Below are 14565 nucleotides of genomic sequence, written 5' to 3'. Positions count from 1 at the left end.
AACAACGTAATGATAATTTAACGTTATTACGTTATTACTGCACTGATATTTTAAAATTTTTGAAACTAAGTGAGAAAGTGAAGCTTTATATATGGCTGTAAAGTTGATTTATGTACAAGTTAGAAACAATCATTTCATGTTAAAGTTGTCAATAATTTAAACTCTTTTTCGACAATTATTCTCAATTATCATGCATGAAAATTAACTAGTCTTTTAATTCTTATATTCAATTAAAAGTAATTTTTGTGAAAAACTATCATGCATATGCACACTTATGTACTAGTACGGAGTATGTACAAAATACAATATTTTTTTTTTTAAAATTAAGGTACAACAGTGTCACTAAAAAAAAATTTATGTATAATTTAAGTGAAGAAATTTAATTGTTCAATTCAAGTTACAAAATAATAACAAATGTTTAAAAAAAATTGTAGTTGATTATAACAATAAATAAATTCTAATAATAATTTTATTATTATATAATATATAACAAATTTTTAAAAAATGATCTAATTATAAACAATAAATTTAAATCAAATTTAAAATATATTCAAATTACAATCGTACAAATATGTATTTATTATTTTTTATAAATAAAATATATTAATATTATAAAAATTACTGTAAAAACATAAATTTAATACACAATATAATCAAACTGTATTAAGGTGTGAAACCTTACATTAAGGTTGGACAACAATATGCAGTCTGAAACAAACCAAACTGTATGTGGTCCAATTTATGTAACAGGTGGTGGGCAAGAGCGGGTTCTTAAATCAAAGCAAATAGGTCTATATGGTTTATAAAAGCGGATTGATTAATAATTTTTGTACTATAAATACCCAAACCCAGTCACTCTCTCTCACTCACAACAAACCCTAAAACTTTCATCTCACCATTCCCACTCACAAGGCTCACTCAACGTTCAGTCATAAACCACCACCACCTCCATGGATTCTGCCTCGAAGCCACCACGACCAACTCCAGCGTTTCTGTTTCGAAACCACCACCACCGGTTCCTCCGCAAAGCCTCAACACACCTCCATAACTAAACCAAAACTTAGCCACCGGTTCCGTTGACATTGGTACCCTCCTTTTTTCCTTTTTCTTCTCCTCAACTATAAATCGAAAAAAAATGCTTCACAAACACACATAGGTACACGCAATATGATCTGAGTTTTTTGTTTTTAACTATCTTAGTTAGGGTTTTTAACACATGTTTTTTCTTATTTAAAGCACACTAAGTTTTTTTGTTAGATTTTTCATTTCTCTTACGATCTGGGTTTGATTAAATAACTTCATTTTTTCATCTATGTTAAGTTACTAAATCTATTGAGAATGCCATTTTTTCTGTGTTGGAAGGTGCTCATCACTGTGAGCAACAACAAAAATGTTACGGTTTATTGTATCATGGGTCTTTTAGGGTTTTTGAATATTTTCATTTTTTATGATTTCTGACATTTTGAATCTGTTGAAGTTTCGTTTCTCCAATTTATTTCACTTTTTGTGTTTTGTTATTTCATTCCTGACATATTTGATGTTTTACATTTCATGATAAGTGCAAAGTATAGTTCAAAATGGTTTATTCTTTGGCTTGTATAGTGGGGTTTTGTAGCTTCATTTATATTTATTACTTAGTATTGGAGTTTGATTGTCTCTTACTGTTATGCATCTAATTAAAAAAAATGAGAGATTAATTCTGGAAAAATTATATTCTTAAGAAATTATTAACATTACATGATGCTGATGCACTTACAACTGTCTCTCATATACACATTTAGAATAATAATTGTCTTATTTAAATACAGGGGAGCAAGAGTTGATAAAATCAGCGAAGTACTTACAAAATACCATATATTGATAAAATCAAGTTAAAGAATTCCATGAAAAAAAATTATGTATAATTTAGGTGAAGAAATCTATTTGTTCAGTTCACATTACAAAATATTAACAAAGTTTAAAAAGTAATAAATAGCAGTTGATTACAACAACAAATAAATTCTAATATTAATATTATTAATATATAAGATAATCCTTATTTTCATTAGCAATAAAATAATGAGAGAAAAGAAAAACAGAGTCTTTGTATTTACTTAGAGGATGAGCGCAAGTCACCAACTATACCATAAATACAAAGAAAGCTTAAGACTTCTCTCTTTTATCTTATACAAACCATGGTTTGTATTGGTTTCTCCAATTTATTTTGTTTTTTGTCATTTCATTTAGGACATATTCGATGTTTTACAATTTCATGATAAGAAATATGACTTCTTCTCAAGTGCAAAGTATACTTCAAAATGGTTTATTCTATGGCTTGTTTAGCAGGGTTGTAGTAGCATCATTCATATTTATTAGTTAGGGTATCATAGTTTGATTGTCTTTTACTTCCAATTAAAGAAAATGAGATTAATTTTGAAAAAAATTAAATTCTTTAGAAACTAAGATTACATGATGCACATACCATTCTCTCTTACAAACATTTAACTTACTACACATATATTATAACTTACACACATGCATTTTTTGTGTTTTTGTGAACGCTGTTCAAACATATAAGCTTACCTATTTATAGTACTTGTAGGCTCGCAAATAAGTAAACCTTAAAGCCAGAAGCAATTAAATAATTAGGTTATTCATGTCACCGCCACAATTTGCTTGTTAATGTGATCTTGGTAATTGAACTAAACAAAAATAGACTCATTAGAATATTAATTGCTTTATCAAAATACAGGAGAACAATAGTTGACTTAATATTCTGCTGTGATCATTGAAAATGATGAGAATACAGTGGCAATACATCTGACAACTAACGGAACATCAACAAATACAGTGGTGACACATATATTATTTAAACTCACGTATATCATTTAAAACAAGATAATAAATATATATTCACATATTGTCAATATTTGTATATTGACACAATATATTGTGCTCTGTCTTTCTCTAGACTTTCGCTTGGTTTGCTTTGCGCTCACCAGGCAAACCATACATGGTTTATAAATTGAACCACATATCTAAATAAATCAGTTAACAAAACTTAATTAATTTTTTTTTTCTTATAAAATATTTAAAATTTGTTTTTCTCGAAAACAAAATACATAAAATATTGAAACTTACTTTTTCAAAAAAAGTCAAAATAAAATCAAAAATATTTTTTTTCTTAATTTTTTTTATATCTATTTTTCTCGAATAAAAATATTATTTCAGAAACATGAGTTGTTAAGGGTTTCTTTGGAACTCATTTAAAATCGCGTTCTTAATTTTGGAACTCATTTAATTTTTGAATTTGAAACTCATTTAAAATCGCGTTCAGTTAAAATAATGTTGAGTTGTTAATTTCAACACATTTTTGTAAAAATTCAACTATAAAATAGATTTTATAATTCTTGTTATTGTTTTAAAATTAAAATGTCCCTCTTGCTAGACATAAGTACCACTTGTAGGAGTGTGCAAATATATAGTTCATTGGATTATATATTGATAAATTAGATTTGCATTGCATAAAAAAAAATCAATTAAATAATTTATGAATTGAATCACATAATATTTGAAATAAATAAATAACTAATTTAATTATAATTATTTTTTTAAAAAAAATTTAAAATTTGGTTTTTTTTAAGAGAAATAGAAATATTGAAATATATTTTTTCAAAAAAAAAGACATATGAGGACGCCGGGGTGTTTGCGGTGATGATTTGGTTGAGTTTTTAGATAAAAATTTGATGGATAATATTTTTAAAAACAATTTGATCTAATTATAAAAGTTTAATATCAAATTACAATGGTAATATATATATACTTGATAAATAAAATATATTAATATTATAAAAATTACAATAAAAAAATAAATTTAGTGCACAATATAATCTATTGTATATATAGTTTTTTAAAACGAAAAACCTAATAATATAAGAAATATCAATAGTATAATATCCATGATAAGTGAAAGTGTTAAACCTTTGCACAAGAAGAAAGAAAATTAATTAAAGATATATTAGAAACCCTAGTATTTGGATATTGGTAGTATTTTCTCTAGTTCCGCCCAGCCCCCTCTCTACTTTCGCCCAGCTCCCTCTCGCCGCTATGTTTTGGGTTTCTCTCTCACTTTCTCGTTGTTGCGTGTTTTACTCTGTTCACAGTGGAATGATGTCTTCCTTTTATACCTTTACTTTGCAAAATTTTAATTTGTGTTTATTTGCAGGGTGATAATTGTGCTGCGATGTATAAGGAACTTGCAAAGAGGAAAAACCCTTGGTTACGAGAAAATCTCTGTGAAGAAGAAGGGGAACTGAATCCAGACCATTACAGTAAGATTTTCCTTTTCCTTTTTTATTTTTATTTTTCATTCGTTTAAACTATTCTCATGTAGCTAATACATATTTGAAATTTATTATCACATAATCGATTCCTTGGAGCAGCGCCTGAACTTATGCATTACATAACACACTTATCTAGTAAGCGACCAAAGTTCGAGGTGAAAGATTTCTTCTTGTGTACAAATACAAAGAAAGCTGTAAGCGACCAATTTATTTCACTTTTTTGTGTTTTGTCAGTTCATTCGGGACATATTTGATGTTTTACAACTATTTCATGATAAGCAAAATGACATCCTCTTAAGTTCAAAGTATACTTTAAAATGGTTTATTCTCTGGCTTGTATAGTGGGGTTTTGTTGCTTCATTCAGATTTATTGCATAGGATATCAGAGTTTGACGGTCTCTTACTATTATCTTTGCCACTCTATCTCATACACACATTTAACTTATTACACGTATATAATAAATTACACATGCATTTTTTTGTGTTTTTTATGAACACCGTTCAAACATATAAGCTTATTTATTTATAGTGTACTTGTAGGAACACTAATAAGTCTGTATACCTTAAAATATTTAGATTATTCATGCATCCACTACAATTTGCTTGTCACAGTTATCTTCGTAATTGAACAAAACAAAAGTAGAAACATTAGAATAATCATTGCTTTATTTGAATACAGGAGAGCAAGAGTTGAGTCAATGTTCCGGTGTGATCATTGAAAACGATAAGAATAATGGCCATATTGTTTTGAATTGGCCATTATGTCTTACTATTCTGAATTTTGCATTCTTATTATGTTCTGCATACATATCAATGGTATATGTTATGTATTTCCATTTATCAAAATGTTACATTATTTGGTAGGACTAAAAGTGCTTTCGACATCCTTCGACAAGTGAGTCTAGAGGTTTTTAGATGCTAAATATTGGTATTTATAGTGCGTTTAAAACGATATCAATTTATTATGTATAATTTATTTATTAGATTTTATTATGCCTTTGACTTGCAATTAATGATATTTTTATTCTAAAAAACAAATCATCTTAACTTGATCATTGCCGTAAAGTATAATGGAGTTTAATTCTTCTTTCTAGGTTATCATATACTTGTTATCCAAGATAGGTGAGGCTGTGAATTCGAGGGTAAGAGTGAGAAATCCTATGTATAAAATCCTCTAGAAGATTCAATGAATACTCGGTGCAAACTTAATTCACTCTTGCACTTTAGATGCATACTCATATTGTTATTTGTTATGTTGAATATTATATTTCGTACTCAAACTAAGAATTTTACTGTTGTACGCGAATTTATTTATTATTTTTTTATGAAAAAAAATGGTAATTAACCATTAAGCTGAATTTTGGGCTTTATAAATAAATTACAATAAATGTATATTATATATTAAAAAATACATATTGAAATATTATAACAAACAAAATTAAATAAAATAAATATACTACTCAATTGTTATTACAAGAGGATATCAAAGCAACAATAGGATATAAATACAATAAATATACAACAAAATTTAATTATAGTAGAAGAAAGTTTTAGTTATTTTATATATTTGAAAATAATTAAACTTGATAATAGTAAAAGAAAATTTTGAAAATATTTAAGCTGACATAATGTTATTAAATGAGTCTTTGGATATTTCTTCTCACATATATATGTGTATATATTTTTAAATATGTTTTTAGTCTCTATATATATAAATCATTTTAATTTTAATCTTTGTATAAATATTTTTCTGTGATTTATATCCTTGCAAATTCAAAAAAAAATTAAAATAGTCCTTAATAGCTTTTTTTTTAAAAAAAATCATGATGTAATCAATTTTCACTTGTTGACTTTATTAATGTCGTTGACTATGGATTTTTTAATATTGAAAACTAAAACAATTCACTTATTTATTTAAAAATAATAGTAAACATTTAATTAAAGAGTCTTCACTAAATTATGCCTTTATATTAATCTTCTATCTCTTTAAACCAACAAATCCTTGCCAAAAAAAAGTTGACAAATGCATGCGTTCAAGTTGAAAAAAAGAAATACATCACATAAGAGAAAAGACATGATAATCAGTATTATAAAGATGACAAATGCTATGCGTTCAAGATTTTATGTTAACTCCCAAGTTATATATATTTTGTTATAGTCCATCTTGTATTTGGGAATTTTTGCTGACATTCTAATTAAACAACTTATTCTCATCTCATGAATTGCCTAAGGTATATCCAATAATTCATGATCTAATGAATAACTCTTCACAACAGGGTACTCCGACGACCTTCTCTAAGAGTTGTGGCTACAAACTTTTACGCAGTTTTCGAATATCTGCTACGGGCTATTTGTTGAGAAGGTATGCTACCTACCTAATTCTGACGCGTCTTGCTTTTAATCCATGTATTATCATGAAATCCTACTGCTGAGGTGTTTTATCTTAAGAGTTGGACTTTGATTTAGTCTTTAATATGCACTGATAATGCTTCTGATTAGCTTGTTGAGCAATCAATGGAGCAATTTAGAAACCAATTGTCAATTGTGGGTGATTAAATTATTGTTGCTGCATGTTAATAATAAATAAGCTTCTATGTCATGAGTTCTCTTATATTCCATTTTGTTCTGTTATTGCATCATTTCTTTAGTTCTTACTTCCTTTTGCTTGTTGGAAAATGATTGTTAAATTGGTTTAGTATTTTGTGTGATTGAAGGGGAAAACGCTCTTGGCAATACAATGGTAAGTATTGCTGAAAATGAACGCATACATATTTATTCTTTTTACACATGCATTTTTTGTGTTTTTGTGAGCGTTGTTCAAACATATAAGCTTACATATTTATAGTACTTGTAGGCTCGCAAATAAGTCTGTAAACCCTAAGCCAAAAGCAATTAAATATTTAGGTTATTCATGTCTCTACTACAATTTGGTTGTCACTGTGTTCTTGGTAATTGAACTAAACAAAAATAGACTCATTAGAATAATCATTGCTTTATCTAAATACAGGAGAACAATAGTTGAAAACACAAATAGACTCAATAGAACAATATTCTGGCGTGATCATTGAAAACGATGAGAATAATTTGGCGATATTGTTTTGACATCCATCTCATTAGATGTCCCACCGAGGAAGATGTGATAGAAGAATGATATCCTATACGAGTTTCGCGACGACTAAAAGGAATAAATATGTGCAAACCTTGGTATGTAGCGCGTCCAACAAATACAGTGGCGATATACATCTGACAACTAACGGATCACCAACAAATACAGTCGTGACACATTTGACAACTAACAGAGCAAGCGGAAGTCAACAACTATACTGGTGTGTAATGTCTACACTACAATTTGCTTGTCACCGTGATCTTGGTAATTGAACAAAACAAAAGTAGAAACATTAGAATAATCATTGCTTTATTTGAATACAGGAGAGCAAGAGTTGAGTCAATGTTCCGGTGTGATCGTTGAAAACGATGGGAATAATGACCATATTGTTTTGACATCTTCCAATATCGGCGTCTCACTAAAGAAGATATGATGGAAGATTATCTGGCTGACGGTCTTAAGGTTAGTGTTTGTATTTGCTGCGTTTAACTTATCTGGGACTTAAACCTAACTTCAACTAGCGATTATGTCTTACTATTCTGAATTTTGCATTCTTAGTAGATTCTGCGTATGTATCAATGGTATATGTTATGTGTTTCCATTTATCAAAATGTTACATTGTTTGGTAGGCCTAAAAGTGCTTTGGACATCCTTAGACAAGTGAGTCTAGAGGGTTTTAGATGCTAAACATTGGTATTTATAGTGTAGATTAAAACGATATCAATTTATTATGTATAATTTATTTATTGGATTTTATTATGCCTTTAACTTGCAATTAATGATATTTTAATTCTAAACAAACGAATCATCTTAACTTGATCATAATAGAGTTTAATTCTTCTTTGTAGGTTATCATATACTTGTATGATGGTCAATCATATGACGGAGAAGTACGTGCATATGATAACCTTGATTGGATACCGTTTTAGTCCGATTCATCCATTGCTACTGCAAGGTTAAGACAACTGGATGATTATGTCAATGTTAACCCGGCTGAGGAGAAGTTATTTCATCTTCGTCCACATTCTAGTCATCTTAACCTTGTTCCCGATCATGCGACGGTGGGCGTTATTTTGCCAAACCATTTGATCTCCCGGTGAATCCAGGTTAGTTAGATAAATGGAGTTGTTCTCATTGTACATATTAAATATTATGTTGCCTCAAAATATCTTATCTTTGGAGTAATTTATTAGTTCATTTTGGCAAAGTTCCCTAGTTTGTAACCTTTGTTTTTTTTATTGCAGTCTTGGTCGCTGCCATTTTGACGGTAAGGAACTCATCATGTGGACTTGCAAGATCACGAAATTAAGTTTTTTCCCCAATTAACGATGAATCTGAACAAAAAATGGTATATGTTATGTGTTTCCATTTATCAAAATATTACATTATTTGGTAGGACTAAAAGTGCTTTCGACATCCTTAGACAAGTGAGTTTAGAGGTTTTTAGATGCTAAATATTGGTATTTATAGTGCGATTAAAACGATATCAATTTATTATGTATAATTTATTTATTAGATTTTATTATGCCTTTGAGTTGCAATTAATGATATTTTTATTCTAAAAAACAAATCATCTTAACTTGATCATTGTCGTAAAGTATAATGGAGTTTAATTCTTCTTTCTAGGTTATCATATACTTGTATGATGGTCAATCATATGATGGAGAAGTACGTGCATATGATTTCCACTACGGTTTCAGTCCGATTCATCCTGCAAGGTTTAGACAAGTGGATGATTATCTCAATGTTAACTCGGCTGAGAAGAAGTTATTTCATCTTCGTCCACATTCTAGTCATTTTAACCTTGTTCCCGGTCATGCGACGATTGCCGTGGGGTGTTATTTTGCCAAACCATTTGATCTCATGGCTGCTCTTGGTGAATCCAGGTTAGTTAGATAGGTGGAGTTGTTCTCATCGTACATATTAAATATTATGTTGTTTCAAAATATCTTATCTTTAGAGTAATGTATTAGTTTATTTTGGCAAAGTTCCCTTGTTTGTAACTTTTGTTTGTTTTTTTATTACAGTCTTGGTCGCTGCCATTTTGACCGTAAGGAACTCAGCATGGGGACTTGCAAGATCACGAGAGTAATTTCTTTCCCATCTAATTAACCATGAATATGAACAAAAAATGATTGCTTAACTTTTTGCATGTTATTGATTGAGATGCATGATTATGAAGAAATTATTTGGTTTAACTTTATGGTTGAGAGTTTGTAATTTTATATGGTTGTATTTCATTTTCGTTTATCTTCAGATTTCTTGGAAGAAATTCTGTGCATTTCTGATTGTTATCTGGCTCTTTTTGACATCATTTGCAACTTTATTAATAGTTGCTTTTCTTGTAGTGTGGTGATGGTGGCGCGCTGATAAATCTCTCAGGAGAAGTAATTGGCATTATATTTTATTATGCAAATGGTTTTGCTACTCCATTTTTGCCTATAAACATAGCCCACAAATGCTGGAAGCATTACAAAAGATATGGGTATGTTAATGATGTATTTATCAATCTAATTTTATTGTTTATATTTAATAATAGTGCATTATGTAGTTGTTTACCGGTGTGTCGATGGGCATTTGGTAACAAGACATCCTCCTATATAGTAGGATTAGGATGCGTTTGGTTATTGTGTAGTTGACTACTTGCATGTGTCAATGTTAAAGTTGGAATATTTTTTAGTAAGAACTTCATAATTGTAATAAATAATTACAATTGGCTTTTGACGAAGATTAAACTTCATAATTCTCGTTTCAATCCTTTAATCAATGCAATTTTTCTACAGTGGCATTTCTCTTGCCGTATAAGCTTTGAATCATGAAGTTTTTGTTATAGCACTGTATGTAACATATAGATGCTTATTTTGACATTTATGTCTGTTACAAATTTTGAAACAATAAAACTCAACTGACTTTTTCTTGAAAAAAATCTTATACTTTGGCATGAAGAATTTGCTATGCAACCTGTTTGTAGAAGTTGTAAACATATTCATTAAAGAAGTTTTAAACTTGATTATTGTGTACCTGCAGTGCCATGAGTCATTTTCTCCTTGTGTCTTTGCTTTTTGTTACCATTTGCTCTGTTTCAGTTTGGTTTGACCTTCTTGGAGAAGGCTCAGAGACACTCAGTCGCACCATTCAATTGTGTAACTGCAGTGCCATGAGACACTCAGTCTTACTTGAAAAGAAAGTAAACTTACAAGTCAATTGTTGACCAATTTTTAACATGTGGTGTCATGCAATTTTGTTTCTCTAATGTTGAAATTTTCATGATGATTAAGTTTCAATCTTCATAATGTTCACTTATATTTGAATGCTGTTACATATTTGGGCATATTTGCTGACATTCTAAATAAATAACTTATTCTCATCTCATGAATTGCCTAAGGTATATCTAATAATTCGTGATCTAATGAATAACTCTTCACAACAGGGTACTCCGGCGACTTTCTCTATGAGTTGTGGCTACAAACTTTTACGCAGCTGATATATCTCTAATAGAGAATATTATTCAAAAGTTTCCGAATATCTGCTACGGGCTATTTGTTGAGAAGGTATGCTACCTACCTAATTCTCACGCGACTTGCTTTTAATGCATGTATTATCATGAAATCCTGCTGATGTGTTTTATCTTAAGAGTTGGACTTTGATTTAGTCTTTAATATGCACTAATAATGCTTCTGATTGGCTTGTTGAGCAATCAATGGAGTAATTTAGAAACCAATTGTCAATTGTGGGTGATTAAATTATTGCTGCTGCATGTTAATAATACATAAGCTTCTATGTCATGAGTTCTCTTATATTCCATTTCGTTTTGTTATTACATCATTTCTTTAGTTCTTACTTCCTTTTGCTTGTTGTAAAATGGTTGTTAAATTGGTTTAGTATTTTGTGTGATTGAAGGGGAAAACACTCTTGTTGCGTAGGTTCTATAATTCCTCTTTTAGCTGCTTGAAAGAACATTTTTTTTTTTTATGTTTGTTTGGATCTGTATGATACTTAGGTCGATTTCATTTATTTGATTATGTCTCAATTGCACGTCTTAATATGATCCAATTTTGAGTAGGTAATTCAAGGTTCTTCTGCTGATGCTGCTGGGTTGCGTTTGAATGATGTAATAATTCAGTGTGATGGAAAAACAATCCACAGTGTTTTGGAGGTATATTCTATTTATCAATATAATTTATTTGTATATGTTTACCAATGTCATTCTTAAGAGATTATTTTTCTTTTTCTAATATTCTTTTGGTGGAAAAACTGTTCACAGTTTTTTGGATATATATTCTCTTCAGTAAATGGATTTGGATATTTTTGGAGAATGTAATAAAGGCATTCAATTCAAATTTATTGGACTTTCAGTATTTTGCTTAAAACTTTTCTTATTTCACTTTATTGCTTCAGTCTACAAATTTTGAAAAATGGTTTTTTTGTTGTTCTATCCGTCTTTATTATTCTTGAAAGTTAAACTAAAACATTTTGTATGATTTTGTTTACTACTTTTTTTTCTCCCTTGGGATTGAACTCTCTCATATAAAACTGAGTCATGAAGAGTTCTCTTGTAAAAGAGCCTCTTCTGGAATCAGATTTAGGAGTTCACAAGTACCGAACTCCTCCACACTGGCCCTTTTTGTTTGTATTGTTCTTCTGTTATAATCCAATTGCAATTGATGTTTCTAAATACTGATCAACTGCTTGAGATTATATTGTTCATCTAATTAAAATCACGAGTTGGTTGATTATCAGCATTCTTTCTCTTTTTGTGTTTGTCCGAATGCGTTTGAGTATAAGTGTATGATTTTGTTAACTACTTTTTTCTCCCTTGCCCATTTTAGTTTGTGGAGATGGTGTGGGATAAGAAAGTTGGAGATATACTGCATTTGTATGTGGTCCGAGCGTATGAAAATGATCGTATACATATCAATATGGTAGTTGAAGAAGTTGCTGTTGAAAATTTTAATCGGTAAGTATTGTGTCAATACATTGACTAATCAAGATACAATAATGTATATTGACCAGTTTTAATTAATATTTCCTGTTGGTACTTATGATTTCTCATTTTGTTTTGCTTTAATAGTTGGCCACGGATGATATAGCGAAGCTGAAGTGCATACTGATTTCACCACATAAAGCTGATGAGTTTCGGAAGTTGAAGTACATATTGACTTGTAATTTAACTCTAAAAATTGATGAATTACTGACTTATTTTATATATTTTTTGTGAATGTTTTGAACAAATTATAAATCATCAATTTATGTAATTATTTACTAACAAATTGCATTTAAACATGCCCATTTGTTTTCTTTATCTTTTATCAATTTTCTGATTTTAAAGGAACTCATGAAGCCAATCTAATTGATTGGTTCAATTAATTGATAATTCTCTATAATTACTCAATCTCCTTTTCATACTTAAAACCACTCATTTTATTTATTTATTTTGTCAATATAATTGATAAAGGGCATTCAATTCATCAATTCAAACTTATTAAAGTATTTTCTGTATAATTTATTTGACTGTACGGAACTCATCATGGGGACTTGCAAGATCACGAGAGTAATTTCTTTCCCATCTGATTAACCATGAATGTGAACAAAAAATGATTGCTTAACTTTTTGCATGTTATTGATTGAGATGCATGATTATGAAGAAATTATTTGGTTTAACTTTATGGTTGAGAGTTTGTAATTTTATATGGTTGTATTTCATTTTCGTTTATCTTCAGATTTCTTGGAAGAAATTCTGTGCATTTCTGATTGTTATCTGGCTCTTTTTGACATCATTTGCAACTTTATTAATAGTTGCTTTTCTTGTAGTGTGGTGATGGTGGCGCGCTGATAAATCTCTCAGGAGAAGTAATTGGCATTATATTTTATTATGCAAATGGTTTTGCTACTCCATTTTTGCCTATAAACATAGCTCACAAATGCTGGAAGCATTACAAAAGATATGGGTATGTTAATGATGTATTTATCAATCTAATTTTATTGTTTATATTTAATAATAGTGCATTATGTAGTTGTTTACTGGTGTGTCGATGGGCATTTGGTAACAAGACATCCTCCTATATAGTAGGATTATGATGCGTTTGGTTATTGTGTAGTTGACTACTTGCATGTGTCAATGTTAAAGTTGGAATATTTTTTAGTAAGAACTTCATAATTGTAATAAATAATTACAATTGGCTTTTGACGAAGATTAAACTTCATAATTCTCGTTTCAATCCTTTAATCAATGCAATTTTTCTACAGTGGCATTTCTCTTGCCGTATAAGCTTTGAATCATGAAGTTTTTGTTATAGCACTGTATGTAACATATAGATGCTTATTTTGACATTTATGTCTGTTACAAATTTTGAAACAATAAAACTCAACTGACTTTTTCTTGAAAAAAATCTTATACTTTGGCATGAAGAATTTGCTATGCAACCTGTTTGTAGAAGTTGTAAACATATTCATTAAAGAAGTTTTAAACTTGATTATTGTGTACCTGCAGTGCCATGAGTCATTTTCTCCTTGTGTCTTTGCTTTTTGTTACCATTTGCTCTGTTTCAGTTTGGTTTGACCTTCTTGGAGAAGGCTCAGAGACACTCAGTCGCACCATTCAATTGTGTAACTGCAGTGCCATGAGACACTCAGTCTTACTTGAAAAGAAAGTAAACTTACAAGTCAATTGTTGACCAATTTTTAACATGTGGTGTCATGCAATTTTGTTTCTCTAATGTTGAAATTTTCATGATGATTAAGTTTCAATCTTCATAATGTTCACTTATATTTGAATGCTGTTACATATTTGGGCATATTTGCTGACATTCTAAATAAATAACTTATTCTCATCTCATGAATTGCCTAAGGTATATCTAATAATTCGTGATCTAATGAATAACTCTTCACAACAGGGTACTCCGGCGACTTTCTCTATGAGTTGTGGCTACAAACTTTTACGCAGCTGATATATCTCTAATAGAGAATATTATTCAAAAGTTTCCGAATATCTGCTACGGGCTATTTGTTGAGAAGGTATGCTACCTACCTAATTCTCACGCGACTTGCTTTTAATGCATGTATTATCATGAAATCCTGCTGATGTGTTTTATCTTAAGAGTTGGACTTTGATTTAGTCTTTAATATGCACTAATAATG

General features: G+C 29.6%; 1 long non-coding RNA gene and 1 pseudogene across 1 annotated transcript; both read left to right on the top strand.

The window, feature by feature from the left end:
• The first annotated feature begins 819 nt into the window (after positions 1-819).
• Positions 820-5401, top strand: LOC105851125 (uncharacterized). The gene is made up of 4 exons (XR_012161599.1): positions 820-1085; positions 4205-4310; positions 4422-4516; positions 5002-5401. It is a non-coding gene; the product is annotated as an uncharacterized lncRNA (long non-coding RNA).
• A 2459-nt stretch (positions 5402-7860) lies between these two features.
• Positions 7861-12389, top strand: LOC101495300 (putative protease Do-like 14; annotated as a pseudogene).
• The last annotated feature ends 2176 nt before the right edge of the window (positions 12390-14565 follow it).

This window comes from Cicer arietinum, chromosome 8 (assembly GCF_000331145.2).
Source record: "Cicer arietinum cultivar CDC Frontier isolate Library 1 chromosome 8, Cicar.CDCFrontier_v2.0, whole genome shotgun sequence".
Classification (NCBI taxonomy): domain Eukaryota; kingdom Viridiplantae; phylum Streptophyta; class Magnoliopsida; order Fabales; family Fabaceae; genus Cicer; species Cicer arietinum.
This window is presented reverse-complemented; position numbering and strand designations above follow the sequence as displayed.